Source organism: Crocodylus siamensis, chromosome 5, assembly GCF_052110815.1.
Source record: "Crocodylus siamensis isolate JL-2025a chromosome 5, ASM5211081v1, whole genome shotgun sequence".
Classification (NCBI taxonomy): domain Eukaryota; kingdom Metazoa; phylum Chordata; order Crocodylia; family Crocodylidae; genus Crocodylus; species Crocodylus siamensis.
Window position 1 is genome coordinate 18,541,839 of NC_143399.1, and position 16,381 is coordinate 18,558,219.

The window sequence follows — 16,381 nt, forward strand, 5'->3', positions numbered from 1 at the left end:
GTTACATTGCTCAAGAATATAAAAACATTTTAATTTCTAGTTGCATAGTAAATATGAAGAGACCAAATCAACAAAATGTTTCAGCTAAGGATGGAACAATAACCAATTAACAATGGATTGTGAGAGAGTAGATCTCCAAAATAGCAGTGGAAAAATCATAGAGTGAAAGGTAACTGGAACAATAAAATCAGTACAATCCATATTATACTAAAGCACATGAATTTCTTAAGATTGCTGTCTTTGTGAGGGCACATTACTTTAACAATAAATGTGTGAATAATTAAGATATATATGAAACTGGTCTTTGGGTTGTCAGAAATGTTGAGAAATGGACATCTCGGAGCACTGTATATTAACATTAGCATTGGTTTTTCTTTCAAGTCCTGCAGAAATGTTCAAGCAATAATTAACAATACATGCACTGCACCCTTCTTGGAAGAAGGGCACAGTTTTCTTTTTCATACAGTTCAAATTTACTGAATGCAAAACGAACATACTGGTGTCTTTTTAAACTATTACATATGAGATTATTAAGCACCAATATTTACACTGCAACTGAAGTTTACAGCTGCAAACAGCACCTTAATAAAAATACAAACATAAGGTATTTTAGAGATGCAGACATTTAACAGATAGGACTCTTTTGAAGCTTGAAGTAATTTGAACCAGACATAAAACAGGGTGATTTTTCTGTGCATGTATTATTTATTGACCTGTCAAAAGTTTTTTGCTCTAGTCCATCATGATATATTAATTGATGTGCTTTTCCCCCCCAGTCGTTTGGCTTAAGACTTAATTAAACAGTTGATGTTAAATAGATTTTGATCAAGGGTATTGACCTAGGTTTGTCATCTATTAGGTCAGTGGCTGGGCATTTACCACTGGTCTTTTGCAATGCACTTAGAGTTGTAGTAGACAAGTGGCTACACACTGTAAGCATCTGCAGCTTTGGAAGAGACAACATTCTGGAACTTTTCAGATGAGACGCATGAAGTTCTGGCTATCATATAATCATTTACTTGCCTTGGGCAAAAGAAAGATTGTTATCCCTGGTTTCCTGGACAAATTTAAATGACAAGAAATGCATCCTGCTTACATAATATCTCCCTGCAAAATCAGTTGGAAAAAGTATTCTTAATTTTCTACTTTAAACTGTTGTGTAATGCATGCTTGAAAACACCTACATTTCACCACCAGCATATCTGCCTTTCAATAGCAGATAATCTATAAAGTATCTTTGGATTTATTAGATCCAGGGGACATATTTTGAAAGCTGTTTTGGTGTTTAGTCGAATTTTTCAAGTGTCTGAGTAGGTTAGATGCATAGAGCTATATTGAAATATTTACACATTGCACCACCAGAGACCCTCATCATCTGAGGTATTTAGATACCCGACTCTTGTTTAGGTACTTAGATAACTTAAAGAACTGCTTAAGTGACTGCAGGCTAGTCAACATCACATACTTTTTTCCAGTAAAACTTCCTTTTATATGTCCACACTCAGTTTGGAGTCCTTTTGGTAAACTACCGTATTTTTCGGACCATAAGACGCACCTGACCATAAGACGCACCCAGTTTTTATGGCAGGAGAGACTATGTGTGCCGGTGGCCGGCCATTTTTATTGCCGGCTCCCGGCCACCGGCACGGGCGCCGGCTTCCGGTGTAAACAAGCGGCGGGTGTCCCGCTCGGGCTCCGCCGCCTCCGCGGGCAAGCTCCGCCCCGTCTCCCCGGGACACACACCTTCGGACCATAAGACGCACCCTCGTTTTCCCCCCACTTTTGGGGGGAAAAAAGTGCGTCTTATGGTCCGAAAAATACAGTACCTGAATGGCAGCAGTCCTCTATTTGTAATAATGCCAGTAGGAGCACTGCATACTAGTCCAGTCAGTTCTGGCAACAATTGCACAGCACCCCCTCCAAATGACAGTGACCTCTCTGGTTACAGTTATGAGCTCTGTTTCCTAGCATGGTACTGTGACTGAAAGCCTGCTCCTCCCACTTAAAAATCCCAATGTGTTGTGAAAAATTCTCTTCTCCCTACCTTACTTCTGAATGCGTACCAAAAGAAAAGTACCTTTCCTTAGTTAAGCTAGCATTGATCTTTCAGGTAGAACATTTTACTGACATTAATGTTGGCTTGCCAGTGAAATTGCATGATGCTCATGTCTTTAAGACTATAGAACTACTTTAGAAATAGGGATTTTTTTCCTGGACTGCCACATTCATACCTTTGTCATTCCTACCTAGTCATCCATTACTGTAGCTGAAGATTCTCAAACACAGAAGCCAAGCATCCTGTCTGTAAAACACAAGTCTTGAACTCTTCTACTCTGATCAACATGCATGCCAAAGAATAAGGTGAAGAGAGTAAAAACTGAAGTGAAAGAGAACATATACTATAATAATTATAGGGTGCAACTGACGAACTGAAAATTTTAGTAACTAACATGAAATAAGAAGATTATGGGATGGAACTGAGGGAAGTAAGGGATATTTACTCAGAGCTTCTACAGCTTCCTAAGAGAAGTGAAAAATTGTCCCACCAGCAGTGTGGGAAACATAGGGAGTGTTGGGGTGCCAGCTGTAAGGCCTCTGCACTGCAGCTAGTTCAGCAACACTCAACCCCTAAGCAGAGCCTGCTGAGCCTCAGCCTGCTGATTAGTTCTAGAGCTGCTTTTAAGGAGCTCTTGCAGTACCTGGCCTGTGCTATGCAACAAACTGGCTTCAGTCTGTGAGTAGCTCTTATTTGTGTGGCTTCCCTGGTGCCTGCTTCTGCATTCCTGTCTCTGTGCCAAGTCCCTGGACTTCAGAACCTTAGTTTTTGTCCTTCACTTGCTTCTTGGCATCTGCTTCTGGTAACACCCTGGCTTCGTACGTGAACCCCAGGTTGTTTGGGCTCATTTCCTGATATCCGTTTCTGGTAAGCCCTGTGGCTTGGTGCATCAGCCTCAGTTTGATTTAGGGTTGCTCCCTGATTTAAGGCCACTTGTAACACCCCCCCCCCCGCCTAATACCTCTCTGGACCCTGACACCTACCCTCTGTGCAGGTTACTTTCTGCCAATACAACCCATTGCTGCAGGGAGGGGCACCCAAGTAGGTGTGCGAACTAGTAAAATTGCAGTGTTTGCAGCTGTATACAGAAAGAAATACTATTAGTAAAATTTTCTAGTGCAGGTGTAGACTAACTCAAATTCTCAGAAGCAGCTTAGCACGTAAGAATTCACATCCCTTCTATGAGTTTCCCTCGATGTATGTGGTACATGTGTTCCTGGAGACTGGCGCATAAAGCAAACCCAGTTTACAATGCAACAGATAGGGATACATTCCTACGGTGGTGCCGGAGAGAGGGAGTAAGGCTGGGATTTGGAGAGGGGCATGATGCAGCCTGTTGGCAGCTCCCAGGGCTGCAGCAGGCCGCAAGGCAGTGGGAACTGTGAGCGGGTGCGGTGTGGGGGGGCATGGGGCTGGGGGGCATGGCTCTTGCTGCTACGTACCCCTTCTCTCACTGGTTCCCTTAGCCTAGGCTCATTGTACCACGACTCTAAGGTTGTGCCCTGCTTCAGCTCTTGGCCACCAGCCCTGATCTGGCCCCCTCTAGGGCTGTCTCCCCCTGCCCCAGGCAGTTAGCTTCTGTCTGGGCCCCTAGTCCCAGTGTCTTTTGCTTTGGGCTCCTGTCTCTGTCCCTCTTGTACACAGGACCCTGTAGCTCTGCCTGGCTCCACTTTCTCTGGGTACCAGGCCTCCTGGCCCATGTCCAGCTCCTGTCCAAGCTAGACTTCAGCCTCTCTCTCTCTGTCTAGGCTTCAGTCTTTCCCTTGGGTCCAAGCCCTGAGTCAAGGCCCCTAGCAGGCTTCTAAACACTAGCATGCCTCTGGCACCTAGGTGTGGGTTAAACCCCTCCAGGTGCTCCTTAAGTGCCCTGCCATGGCCTCCACTTACTTCCCTTTCAGCCACACCAAACCACTGGTCAAAACTGTAACCAAGGAATAAGTCTTTTGGTAAAGACAAACTAAATCCCCTCTGGGTTCAAACATAAGCAGTAGCTACCTGCCTGCATAACAAGGCTTCCCCTTATCCCAGGTAATATTCCCTGGTAGGGCAGCAGCACTCTGCTCATCTTCCTCAAGATAGCCCCAGTGCCAACTAGGTGCTCTCTTGTATTCTCCTACTCTTGCCTCTGCAGCCCCCACAGCTAAACTGCCCTTCCTGGCTCAGGGCCTGTGTTTATATATCTTCCTGCCCCTTCCCCTTCCGGTGAGGTGCCTCCCTGAGCTGCCACAAGTATTTCCCGATTCAGCTTGCTGGCTTAACCCCAGGGTGGCTTACTGCCAGCTTCTGCCATTCTCATATCTTCTCTCCTATACAGATCTCTAGCCTGTGGTGTCACTGCTGCACAGCTAGTTCTGCAGTAAGTGTTTGTATCGGGTAAATCCCCAGGTACCTATGCCCTGGCAGCTCACAATGAACAACTTTATCTGCCTGAGGCTTTCCCTGCTGCTCCTTCACCCTTAAAGTAACATGAGCCTTCAGCTCTCTGTAATATGGAGTTTGTAACTTTGGTTCTTTTGACAATCCTCTCTTCATTTCACAGCAATGGTTTGTATTATGGGGGAGCTTCACGTTGTCATATTCTGCATCCTTACATCAGGAAAATGAAAAACCTTGGAACAGGCAAATGGGTATAAGGAGCAGGAAGTAAGCAGAAGCAGTATAAGCTTTAGAAGCAAACCTCCTGATGTTGGCCTGCTTAAAATTTGGCCCCCTTTTGGCTCTTAAATGCCTAAATTGTTTCTTTTTTCACAGTCAGCATTAGAGTGTGGGTTGCTAAATCTTTTTATTGTATGTACAGTAAGGTAATTAAGGTGGGATGAGGGGGGCATCCACCCTGGGCACCAGCTGTGAGGGGCTGGCAGGAGAGTCTTTGGTGCAGCAGGGAAAGCCTGTGCTGTCTGTGCCCACCACAGAAGACGGGGATGGGTTGAGCAAGAAGAACCATGCTCCCTCTCATCCATGCTGGTTTACTATAGTGGCATACCCTCGCTGACACCCTCTCTTCCACTGCATGCTCAGTGAGCTCCCTATGCCTCTATGTATGTACCTATGTGCATTATAATAAGTTAGTAAAATAAATTAAAGAGTGTGGTAGGAGTAGATTTAAAATTATACCTGTCCTGTATAGAGAATTTATTGTTATATGATTTGTTGTTTGCTTCTCTGCCTCTTGTGGGCTAACATCAAGTGTTGGCTAACATTGTATTTTCTGTAACCTAGTTGCGTTCCCCTCCTCACCCCCATCCATCTTCTGTTAGTTCCTTGCTTGGGTGCTCCGTGTTTCCCTACTGGCTTTGTCATCTTTTTGGTTCATGACTCTTAGCATCCACTAATAAAATTCAATCTGTTATTAGATTGCTAGCAGGAATGAAAGGGGTTAATCTACAATTCAGTCCCCTCCAGTTCTGACTCCTCTGGCATTATATATGAAAATTAATTTGCATTTCAGCAGTACCTGGAGGCATTTGTCAGGACTCAGGCCCTATTGTACTAGACAGTACACAGAAATTAGCAAAAAGCTAATAATCCTTATCTCAAAGTATTTATAATCTAATGGCCCAACACTGCCATGGGATCTACGAGCACAGGCACAAACAAAGAATCTTATCTAACAAAGAAGAGGGAGAGCAGAAGAGTAAGGATGAGGAAAGCCACACTAAATATCCTTGCTTTTGGAGGCTTAAATCTACTTTTTAAACTTTTTTGTGATTTGATTGTTTTTTACCACAAGATGGTGGTGTTGCTTCTTTTTTAGGCTTGGAAACTAATTTTTGATCCCAGTTAGAGCTATAAGAATTATATGTATCTAAGATAGCCTAATGATAACACTGGCATAACAAATGTTCATACAATTTTCATGTGTTACGTGTGTAACTCTGATGTAATAATGCCATCTCTTCAATTGAAGACAATTTCCCAACATCCCAATCCCTTGCAACACTGATTTTTACTGCATTCTGTTTGCCTAGTATGAGTTTTTTCAGAAAGGCAAAGATGACAGTTTGTTTGTGGAATGGAGCTTACATACATACATTGTCTTTCTTTTAGTTGTTAAATGCCATTCTGTATAATTAAGTTTCTTGTTTGTAGAAAGGCAACTCACTAGGCATTTTGTTGTGTTACATGATATTTTTTTCATCATTGTAGATTTTAGCTCATGCTAACTCAAAGGGATCAGGCTTGCCAATTTGGTAAGTACCTTATTCAGGGAGAGTGATTCACAGAATTAAATTGTGGTCTGTGACTTTGTCACACTTGGTTCCAGAACACTAAAGCTGCTGAGGTTATTACCCAGTCATATTTGACCACATCCTTTGTCCTGACATGGCAGTGCAGAAGGTGTGTAAACTTAGCCCAGTAAGCATCCTGAGGATTGCCCTACTATAGAAGAAATGCCAGGGTTGATTTCACGCATAGCAAAAAATTCAATTTATTCAAGTATCTCTTGCACATTGTAAGATTGTTGCCATATTTATGCAAATAATGAGCTTGCTGCCTGTCCCATATTTCCTTGGATTTCTATTAGCTAAAATGGGCAGTTACGTCTTCCCTTTTGACATTTTTGGTTGACCCTAGTAGTAGGCTATGCCTATATCTCCTATTTAAGGCTATGGGAGTTTTATGTACAAAAGAGTGTCTCTAAAATTGGGAACCTAATTAGCCAGAGAGTGGCATTTTGGAACTATTTCCTGGAGTGCTAAGGCAGAGCATTTTGGTGAAAAATGTTGAAGAACAAAACATAAAACACTGGAAATTTCCTGTGCTTTGATTATAGACAGAAGAGACTCTGATTAAGTAAAAACCCTGAGAAACACAAACAGAACAAATTGGCTACTCTAAATGAGGGCAGAATTTCTACAAAAATGTTCAAATAATTAATTGCCTGCAAGTACTTTAAGTCCCATCAAAATCTGGGTTATTGTTTTTTCCTCAGGCAAGCCAGCCACTTTTGTGCATTCTCTTTCACCACAAAACCATCATTTCTTCACCAAAAATTTGTCAATATAATCTGACTATGCATTGTTTGTATGAGGTGTTTCAGAAAGAAACAGCAATTTTGAAATAAAACCATTTTGTGTGCAATGGTCATTTACTGGACTACATCACTTCTCTACATAGTCGTAAATGATGGGTGCTTTTGACAGTGCTGCCACCAGTGTCCTCACTGCTGTGTAGTTTCCCAGTTTCTGCACACAAAATGGTTTTATTTTGAAATTGCCATTATTTTCTGGACCACTCTTGTACAATGGGGAAAGAAATACTTCAAGAGTATGGAGCTGGAGTGAATGACTTTGGAATGAATATTTTGTCAAATCCAGTCCTTTTGTTTAAAAACTATCCACAAATACACACCGGTATTTATGAATTTGTCATTTAAAATGTAGGATGTTTGATGCAAACATTTTATAGCATATAGGTTTATTCCAAACTATTTGCTCATTTAGGACTTCAGCTATTTTCTGTTTGATAGCTTACAGATTTCATCATATAGTTACTAAACCAAGGAGAGGTGATGATGTCTTCCATTCCTGTGGAGGAAGAAATGCCAGAGGTAGCACTAGAGAAAAGAGAGGATGTGGACACATGGAGAAGAGGGTGGAAGCTGGAGGCTCATGACTTCTGGCAGCAAGCAGAGATCTTCACCTCCACCTGCAGTGATTCGTCTGGAGAACAGATATGTAGCCCTAGAAGCAGAGAGGAAGGAACACGTTTGATTGGTGGAGGAATACAGGCCAGGCCTCACCATGGTGGGAAGGACTGAGATGAGGAAAACAATAGGTGGTGGTTGCTGGAGACTCCCTTCTGCAGGGGACAGAGGGAGTAATCTGCTGACTGACCTGTTGTCTTGGGAAGTCTGCTGCTTGCCTGGAGCCTGCATCCGAGATGTTGTGGAGGAACTACCAAGGCTCATCCAGCCCCTTGATTACTACCCCATGCTGCTCATCCATGTGGGCACCAATGATACTGTCAGGGGAGACCCTGAATATCTCAAAAATGACTACAGGGATCTGGGTGCAAGGGTGAGGGGGTCTGGGGCTCGGGTTGTGTTCTCATTGATTCTTCCAGTCAAGGGAAAGGGCTTGGGCAGGAGCAGGTGCATCCTGCAGATCAACACCTGGCTGTGCAGGTGGTGTTACCAGCAGGGTTTTGGCTTCTTCAGCCATGGGATGTTCTTTCAGGAAGGATTGTTGAGAAGAGATGGGATCCAGTTGATGAAGATAGGGAAGAGCATCTTGGCAGACAGGCTCTCTAACCAGCTTCTGTGATCAGGTAACTTGCCACCTGAATAAGAGATGAGATTGATGTCATATACGTGGATTTTAGAAAGGTATTTGACGTGGTCTCCCACAATGTCCTCATGGTAAAATTGGGAAATAGTAGCCTCACCCACTTATGGGTCTGGTGTCTAGCAGACCCAGAGGGTGAGACAGAACTGAGTCAACATGGTGAAAGGTGACCAGTGGCGTTTTCCAGGGTTTAGTACTGGAACCTGTGCTTTTCAACGTATTCATCAATGGTTTGGATACTAATGTAAAAAGCATACTGGCAAAATTTGCAGATGACACCATGTTATGGGGGTGTGTGGACAGGCTGAAAATATAGGCTGACCTGGACAGGTTTGTTAGGTGGGCGGATCAAAACCTGATGTTTAACACTGAGAAATGTAAGTAAAGTGCTCCATCAGGAGACAAATAATCTGTAACATACTTACAGCCTCAGAGCTGCTATACTAGCTAGCACCACAACTAAAAGAGACCTAGGTGTCATGATTGACCACAGAATGAACATGAGCTACCAGTGCGATGCTGTAGCTGGCAGGGTGAACAATATACTGGCATGCATTAACCGGTGCATCTCAAGCAAGACTAAGCATGTCATCCTCCTGCTTTACTCACCATTGATGAGGCTGCAGCTGGAGTACTGCATCCAGTTCTGGGCACTGCACTTCAAAAAGGATGTAGAGAAGTTTGAAAGAGTCCAAAGGAGGTCCAGAGGAATGATTAAAAGTCTGGAGAACAGGCTCCATGAGGAGAGGCTGAAAGACATGGGAATGTTCAACCTGGAGAAGAGAAGACTTAGCAGGGACTTAGTAGCAACCTATAAGTATATAAGGGGTGTGCATCAGGAACTGGGAGAACATCTGCTCACCAGGGCACCCCAGGAGAAGGAATAATGAACATAAACTGCTAAAAGATCACATCAGATTGGATATAAGGAAAAACTTCTTTACAGTTCGAGTGTCCAGAGTCCGGAACAGGATCCCTGCCCCGAGGTGGTACGGTCACCTACCCTGGAGAGCTTTAAAAGGCAACTAGTTTACACACCTTTCCGGTAGTCACCTGACCGTAGCAGTTTTTCCTGCCTAAGAGCAGGCGGGCTGGATCTGATGATCTCATGAGGTCCCTTCCAGCCCCTAACTTCTATGAACCTAGTGAGGAGGGCTTTAAACTAGGTTCACCTGGGGATGGAGACCAAAGCCCTGAGGTAAGTGGGGATGTGGGAGACCTGGAAGAAGAGCTAGCAGGAGGGGGCAACAGGACAGGTGCTCTCATACTTCCTGAGAGATCGGGGCAATCAACTAGTCACCTCAGGTGCCCATACACAAATGCATGGAGCCTGGAAAACAAGCAAAAAGAATTGGAAATTCTTTGTACAGTCACAGAACTATGATGTGATTGGCATAACAGAGACTTGGTGGGATAGCTCTTACGACTGGAGCACTGTCATGGATGGGTACAAACTGTTCAGGAAGGACAGGCAGGGGAGAAGAGGCAGAGGTGTTGCATTTTATGTAAAAGCCATATGACTGCTCAGAGCTCCAGTATGAAACTGGAGATGGGCCTGTTGAGAGTCTCTAGGTTAGGGTTGAAGGGGAGTGATGTTATGGTGGGGGTCTGCTATAGACCACCAGACCAGGGGGAAGTGGCGGATGAGGCTTTCTTCAAACAGCTAGCGGAAGTTTCCTGATAACAGGCCCTGGTTCTCATAGGAAACTTCAGTCACCCTGACATCTGCTGGGAGGGCAGTACAGAAGTGTGCAGGCAATCCAGGAAGTTTTTGGAGAGTGTTGCTGACAACTTCTGGTGCACGTGCTGGAGTGGCCAACTAGGGGCCATACTCCTCTTGACCTGCTCACAAACAGGGAAGAATTGGTGGGGAATGTAGTAGTGGACGGTAACTTGGGCAGTAGTGACCATGAGATGATAGAGTTCAGGATTTTCAGGAAAGGAAGAATGGGAGCATAAGAGTAAGGCACCCTGGACTTCAGAAAAGCAGACTTTGACTCGCTCAGGGAAGTCCTGGGCAGGATCCCGGGGGAAGCCAGTCTGAGTGGGGAGGAGTCCCAGGGAGCTGGCTGTACTTTAAAGAAGTCTTACTGAGAGTGCAGGAATAAACCATCCTGATGCACAGGAAGACAGCTTGGCTTAGCAGGGATCTTGTCAGTAAACTAAATCATAAAAAGTAAGTTTATAGGAAGTGGAAACTTGGACAAATAACTAGGGAAGAATATATGAGCATTGCTTGGGCATGCAGGGATGAATTCAGGAAGGCCAAAGTGCAATTGGAGTTGTAGCTAGCAAGGGATGTGAAGGGTAACACGAAGGGTTTCTACAAGTATGTTAGTAGCAAGAGGAGGATCAGGGAAAGTGTGGGTCTGTTATTGAATGGGAGAGGCAACCTTGTGACAAAAAATGCTGAAGTGTTCAATGCCTTTTTTACCTCAGTCGTCACAGGCAAGGGCACCTCCCAGACTACTGCACCAGGCAGCACAATTTGCGGAGGAGGGCAGCAGCCTTCAGTGCTGAAAGAACAGGTTAGGGACTACTTAGAAAAGCTGGATGAGTAGGTTTCTTTAAAATACAACCAGCTCTCCTGGACTCTCCAGTTAATTAAGGCATTATAGATTGGATGGCTCTATAAAACAACTTTGGATCAAGTGATCATGAAGTAAATCTGTTTTAAATTAAATGGAATGATTTGCTAAATAGATCTGGAATGAAGGTTCTCATTTAAAAAAAAAAAGAGCTTTGATGAACTAAGGGAATTTGTTAGGGAAGTCAACTAGACCACCAGGTTTGAGGAGTCAAATATAGAGGACATCTAAAATTTCTTCAATAGCAAGTTGCTATAACTATCAGTATGTTGGGGAGAAACATTTTTGGAAATGTCCCAAGACAAAAGTGGATGAGTAGGCAGTTTATAAGGATGGTATAACTAAGCAAAAAGCCTACAAGGACTGGAAGAAAGGACTAAGCAACAAAGAAAACTGTGTCTTGGATGTCAAGAAGTTTGGGGATAAAAAGAATTGTCAGAAGCTAAGCTGAATTAGGTCTTTAAAAGATATTAAATAGAAAAAGTTTTATAAATAAAAAGAGAACTAGAGAAGAAAAAATGAGGTTACCATGTAGTGAGGATGGGAGGGTGGTTAAGGATAAACTACATAGATACTTCCTTTCAGTTTTCAATGCGTATAACTGTCAAACATTGAGGCAAAGGCAAAATGGATAGGGGAATGAGAGTATGGAAATGTAAAATACTACAGCAGATATGGAAGTAAAAGTCAAACAGCTTAATACATTCAAGTTGTGGAGGAAGTTCAGATAATAAGAAATTGGAATACAATGCAATAAAAAATTAACAGAGACTAACGTGATTATTTATTTGTGTAGATAACGATTTGCCTGACAGAGGAAATGTAGTAGATCTTAAGCATCTGGACTTCATTAAAACATTAATACTGTGCCACATGAAAAAGTTTTAGTGAAACTGAAAATGAGAGGGAGCAGTAGAGGAATTGTAAGGTAAGTAAGAAACTGGCTAAAGATTAATGGTTAGTATTAATATAAGTGTCAGATTGGAAGGAAGTTACTAGCAGAGTTCTTTCAGGCTTGATTCTTGGGACCAACCTTGCTTAATACTTCATTATTTACATTAGCCCCAAAAGTGGGAGTGTGCTGATGAAATTGGCCATCAACACAGAGTTTGGAAGTATTGACAATACAGTGGACACTTGAAATATGATATATGATACTAACACCAAGAAAGAACTGGATGACACTGGGATGACATTCAATGATTTAAAATACAAAGTCATACATTTGAGGACTAATAACAAACTTTTGCTATGACCTAAGAGCTTGTCAGTTGGAAATAGTTAAGGAAAGTACTGCTTGATCGCAGGTTGACTGAGAGCTGCCCAGGTGATGCAGGTGCGATAAAGGCAAGTGCTGCCATAGGATGTGTCATGAGAAGCATTGAGAGAGAGGTTAATATTAATGCCATTGTGCAAGCCCCAGTGAGACTTCATCTGGAGTAGTGCATATAATTCTGGCTGCTCGAGAAAGATGAACTGAAGCATGTGCAGAGAAAGTTACTAGAATGATCAAGGGGATTGAGAAATTAACCACACAAGAAGAGAGTAAAAGGAGATTGGCTTGTTTGGTTTATCAAAATAGAAATTGAGAAAGAATATGATTGTTCACCAGAAATGAAATACCAAGGAGAGAAAAGGGGCAATATAAGCTAAAGAACAACACAAGCATAAGAAGAAAGGTATATAAACTGTGATTAGTTGCAGGCTGAAAATTAGAAGACCATTCCTGACCATTAGTTCAGTGGGGGTCTGGAACAGCTTTCCAGTCTGAAGGAGGGGTAAAAATGTAACTAGTTTTGCTATGGGGCTTGGTAAATTTATAATGTTCCTAAGTTCTATTTAAGCATTTTCTTAGTTATTTCACAGTGGATACCCTCATACTTATCCCCTTCACGTGGGTGATTTTTACTGTACTATGAACCTTTCAGGTTTCAGGCTAGCTATCAGGAGGCGCTACTTCACTGCCAGGGTAGCTAGGATCTGGAACCAACTTCCAAGCGAAGTGGTGCTGGCTTCTACCCTAAGGGTCTTTAAAAGGAGGCTAGATATATACCTTGCTGGGGTCATTTGACCTCAGTACTTTTTCCTGCCAGGGCAGGGGGTTGCACTTGATGATCTGCTCAGGTCCCTTCCAACCCTACCAACTATGAAACTATGAAACCTTCATTTAAAAAAAAAAAAAGGGTTGTGACCAAGGGAATTTTGGTTTTTATTTGTATGTATCTCTGCTACTACTTTTTTGCTGTGTGTTCCTGGTGTCTACATTCTATGACATGATGTCAAGGTATTTTTTAGAAAAAGCTTTATATGTAAGCTTAATTAAACATTTTGTGTCTGTAATTTTTCTAGGTTTAAAATAAAAGCAGAAATCCCATTTTGTGACATGACATTGACACCCACATAGATCCTTAAGCCCCAGCACTTGTCTGGACTTCTGCCTTGAGATAATGGCAGGAGGAGGTTATTTTCCCCTGTATATACCAACACTAGTGGGGGATGGGATTTGCTTAAGGATTAGACAGATATTTGTGATAGCAGAAGAACAGTGACACCGAGGAATCTTGGTCTTCATTTCAGGCTCTTGAGCAGTAGTCAGCAACATTTTGGAGCCATGGGCCTGAACAACCTGGTTTAAATCTAAAGTGGACTAGTGTTCTGCCATTGTCACTACAACCATGGCTTTTCCCTGCTGCTGCTTCTTCCCACCTTTTAGCTGCAGAGCAGGTGCAGCTTCCAGCTGTCTAGCTCTGGGGTAGCTTCTTACCAGCCCCAGTATGGGCATGGAAAAGTGCCTCCATGTGTCAGATCCAGCCTGCAGGCTGTACCTTGCTAATCCCTGCTTTTGATAGCATAAACTTTTTTGGTCATTCCCGCAAATTGATTTTCTGATTCTATATCCTCCAACAGCCTCCCTAACTAATGGTCAAATCTCCCTAACTCCCTAACTAATGGTCCCATCGCTGACCTTTCTCCCTTTTCCAGTCTCCTCCAGCTCTCACCCTCACCTGCATTCCTTCTCACAACTAGTTTCCAGTCTCCCCCTCTGCTCACTCATCCAGTCTCCTCCCTTCCTTTTTGCTGGCTCTTTCGCCAAATCTATTTCCCCAGCTAGTCTCATTTCTTCATTCCTTCTCATTTCTTTTTACCTCTCCTACAGGAAAGATTGAGATAAAGTCAACCCAAAATAACAGTAGTCCAGTGCTTAGGACACTCACCTGACATGGGGGAGGTTGAGGTTCATGTTCTTGCTTTGGATCAGGAAGAATTGGGCCTCCAACAATCCAAGTGAGTACCCTAACTACTGTGTTTTTAGTTACTCTGGGGAGGGTGAATCTCTCTGGGTTATTTTTTTTTCATAAGGACTATGAAAGGTCTTTGTTTTGTCCTAATATGGCATGGAAATATTTTTGAAATCGCAAAATATTTTGGAACATGTATAAACCATTGGTGGTACTCATATAATGGGATATCTGTAATTAGCTTGGTACCATTTTTTAGAGTCCTATTTCTCAAAAAATCATTTTCAGCAGGTCTAATTTTAGACAGTAAGTGCGTTTACAGAGTCAGCCTTGCCAAATATGGTAGAATGTGTTGAAAATCAAATCAAATCAAATCGATCTTGAGTGAGGCTGATGGAAATATGCCAGACTACCCACATTCATATATTCAAAGAGCAATAGGAAAGTATGCTTTCCACTGCTGGTTATATATGTTTTCAGTTAGTGTGTATATAGAACAAGTGTCTAGTTAACTATTTGTCATGGATTTATAGAGTGGTTATTCAACAAACTAAGCTGTGCTTTCAACCCAAGGGATCTAATTGCCCCTTTGACGTATATGAATAGCTCCCATTTATGTTAACATTACTGCTTGTAGGGCATTAACATTGCTGTTGATGGAAGTTATAAATATGAGGTGATAGAGAAATAGATTCCTAAAGCTGTAATCTGAATTCAGGCTGGTGTCAAGTAGAGAGTTTAACTCTTTCACTCCACAATCAGACAATGCCATGCAGTGTTACATTAACCCGTACATTTTCAGTATACCACATGGGGGTTTTAGCTGCACAGTTGCCCTGGATTTCAGTGCAAGTCAAACCCCATGCAGTTCTTTGATTTCCTTGTACAAATCCCAGTTTTAGGCAGTACAGCTGCTTCTGAGGCTGTTGTAAAAAGTAACCTTTCTGTGGCCTTACGTAGGTGATTTGATGTGAAAATGTTAGATTAAGAGAGTTTGGGGAAGTATTCCTTTGTCAAAAGTGACAGTTCCATGGTATGCAGTTACCTATAATTCTGCAGATTGTTGCAGTTGCTCTAACTAGAAGTGTTTTGTTTTCAAATTAACAGCTTCTGTATTGGAACCGGAAGGTTCATGGAAAAAACAGGTTTTTCCCTAGCTAAATAGGTATATTAAAAGTAACTTTCTTGTGTTTAAGATATGAATCAGTAACCTGCTACTTCTTAACAGCTGCAGAAAGCATAGATGCATTCAGAAATAATAACTGCCATGTTCTGTCTTAAGCCTTGCTTTACTAAATATAGAAACTTTAATCAGAAAGGTAGTCTCTTGTGTTTGCATAGGAATGTATGCAGGATCTAAAAGAGAGAACTTTATTCTGTGACATTTCTTCTTTTTGTTTTGTGATGGAGATAGGGAAAAGTGAAATGGGGCAAGCATATGGGTACATGTGACTAGCTGCTTATTTACATCATTTTTACCACAACAGGCAGACACTGCAGCAAGTCAGAAGCACAAAGAGCTACCACTTAAGCTAAATTAGAACTCTTTTAGCTGTAAGTAAGTAATAGGCTGCTGTTGTTGCTAAGGGCAACCAAAATTGAGAGGGCCCCCAATCCTGTTTACAAACAAACCTACAGAAACTTGCTCGTTTGCATAAGTGTTTTGCAGGACTGGGGCCATAAATGCTGTATGGGAGTGCAGTTGTAGTAACTGTACATGCAAATTATGCAAATACATCTTGTGCGCCCATTTCTGAAAATTCAGGCACCAAGCCCCTGATGTTATATTACTGCAAATGAGCAGTGTGGTAATTCAGTAGCACATTCATTACAGTTTTGATGTCTGCAGTTAGATCAAATCATATCTTTATTAATATTACCGTACTGTTGTCCTGCCCAATCAAAACTGGAGGACTGTAATATTAGGCATCCAGGGTTTTATCCCACTGCTGTTGAAGTACAAAGTAAAGATCCCATTGAAGACAAGGCCTGAACCTGCTCCACTGAGGTCAGTGGGAGCTTTACTACTGACTTCAATGCAGCAGATTAGGTCTCCTATGAATAGATGTATAGGTAGGATTCCTGCCAGAAAGTTTGTGTGGCACACTGCATATCTTGGTATGCCATCTGGAAATGTCCAGCGTAAGAAATAGGGACTTGGAGGAATATTAATGGCATGGGCTATGCAATAGAGAATTGTACCTCCAGGTA

The 16,381-nt window shown here is 42.4% G+C and overlaps 1 long non-coding RNA gene across 1 annotated transcript in view; it reads left to right on the forward strand.

Moving 5' to 3' along the window:
* LOC149863575 (uncharacterized) overlaps positions 1 to 14,214 on the forward strand; it is a 28,722-nt gene extending 14,508 nt beyond the window's left edge. The window contains exons 5-7 of the long non-coding RNA XR_016442519.1: positions 7,527 to 8,326; positions 11,728 to 11,859; positions 14,089 to 14,214. This is a non-coding gene — a long non-coding RNA (uncharacterized LOC149863575). The remainder of the gene's footprint in view (positions 1 to 7,526; positions 8,327 to 11,727; positions 11,860 to 14,088) is intronic.
* Positions 14,215 to 16,381: the final 2,167 nt, after the last annotated feature.